Source organism: Adiantum capillus-veneris, chromosome 17 (genome assembly GCF_014529385.1).
Source record: "Adiantum capillus-veneris isolate H3 chromosome 17, ASM1452938v2, whole genome shotgun sequence".
In the NCBI taxonomy this organism is placed as follows: Eukaryota; Viridiplantae; Streptophyta; class Polypodiopsida; order Polypodiales; family Pteridaceae; genus Adiantum; species Adiantum capillus-veneris.
The window spans coordinates 83,131,118-83,133,237 of NC_140947.1; positions in this window are offsets into that span (position 1 = coordinate 83,131,118).

Sequence of the window (2,120 nt, forward strand, 5' to 3'; positions counted from 1 at the left end):
TTTTGACTTTTTTGTTTGTTAATGTGTAAGAGTACTCTAGGTCTACCATATTTAGATTATTTGATAAGTTAAATAAGAGTTGTAGTCATTTAAAGTGTAAATTTGTTTTTGTTTTATAAGATTGTACATGAGAAGACATGATAAAGTAGAAGAGATCTTGATGGAATAAACCTTGATGCCACATCTCTCCTTAAACCCTTTGATTTCTATCATCGTGGGAAGTCCAAGGGAAGTCTATTTTCACATTTTTAGTGATAACTTTTTTTGAAAGAAATTTTGGTTATTTTAAAGTTTGTACACAGTTTAGGAGTTCATTCTGATTATTTTCTTTCAGTTTCAAATTTTGACCGAGAGCACTCCTTGGAAGCCACTTTTGAAGGTGTTAGGGTGGGATTTTGGGAAAGTTTTGTATGTAGGAAATACAGTCCTTAACACAATAAAAAACATTGGTTCTTTGAGTATTTTCAGATTCCATGGTTTTAATGCTCGTTGGAGCCCGCAGATTAAGGAAAAAGTAAGAAATGTCTGTTTTACATTATTTTTTAAGAGATTGCCAACTTGCACGTTGTTTTTTGGAGAATCCGAGCAAGATTTGTTTTTTTTTTTTGCATCAAAGTCTACAAGTTCAACACTTAAAAAAAAAAAAAAAAAGTGACCGCGCGAAATGGCCACCTGGGACTTTTGGATGGCCATTTTGCGCACCCTTGTGGCCACTCTTGTTGAGGGCCCTGAAAGCTTTTACATGGCAAAAATTTGCAAAATTATTGTGTATAAGTATGAGATAAGCTTGTAAGTTAGATGTACAGAGAGCAAGAGCTCACCCCCTGGGGCCTTTGAAGGTATATTAGAGCAAGATTTTGGGAAAGTTTTGTATGTAGGAAATATAGTCCTTAACACAATAAAAAACATTAGTTCTTTGAGTATTTTCAGATTCCATGGTTTTAATGCTCGTTGGAGCCCGTAGATTAAGAAAAAAGTAAGAAATGTCTGTTTTATATCATTTTCAAAGAAATTGCCAACTTGCACGTTGATTTTTGGAGAATCCGAGCAAGATATGATCTTTTTTTGCATCACGGTCTAAAAGTTCAACACTAAAAGAAAAAATAAATAAAAGTGGCCGCAAGGGCGCATGAAATGGCCATCCGGGACTTTTGGATGGCCATTTTGCGCGCCCTTGTGGCCACTCTTGTTGAGGGCACTGGGAGCCTTTACATGGAAAATTTTTGTAACACTATTGTGTATAAGAATGAGAAAAGGATGTAAGCTAGATGTACAGAGAGCAAGAGCTCCCCCCTTGGGGTCTTATAATGACAAATAGGGGCTTTTTTATTGCATGGCCATGAGATAGAGGTGTAGCGTTTGATGTAATCAGAGCATCCCCCCCCCGGTCCCTTTTTCTATGTATTCAAAGGTCTGGAACATTCACTATGTAAAATTTTCCTATATCATGTGCGTTCACCAGAATGGATTAAAAGTACCCCTTATAGACCTTATCTACACATGTTTTTGTAACTTTACAAGAATATAAAATCCCTTATGTTGAACACGTGTGCTATGTTACATATTCTTTAGTGAACTTCCCAGGTCAAACGCCTCACAAATCCTGTGTACTAAACATTCACACTAGAAATTGACTAAACAAGGAGCCAATTTTTACTTCCTCGTGTCCACCTCGTGTTCTTGGGAATGTTTTGGTTAAGCCATTTTTTTGGTATTTGAAACCACATGTGATCCCTATTGTTATAGTATCCAACCAAAGGTTTCTTGATTAGCAGTTTACATAGGTTCGATTGGTACATATCTTCTATGTTAACAATACATGTATCTATAATTTATGTTACACTTTCTCTATCCAAATGAGCTACATAGTAAAAATCAAATCCGCAATTTAACAGTTAAGTTCACAAGGTAATAGCTATTGGTATCATCTTTAGCAATACCAAAGAAATAGCTACCAATAGCTCATGAATAGGGATATTTAAGAAGATTTGATACCAAAAACTTGTCAACACTACTAAAAAAGGTGGAAACTCAAAGGCTTTACAATATATGTATGATGAAACATGAGTCAATAATAAGTCACCCTTATACATCGACACCTTCATCTTAAGTTTTCATTT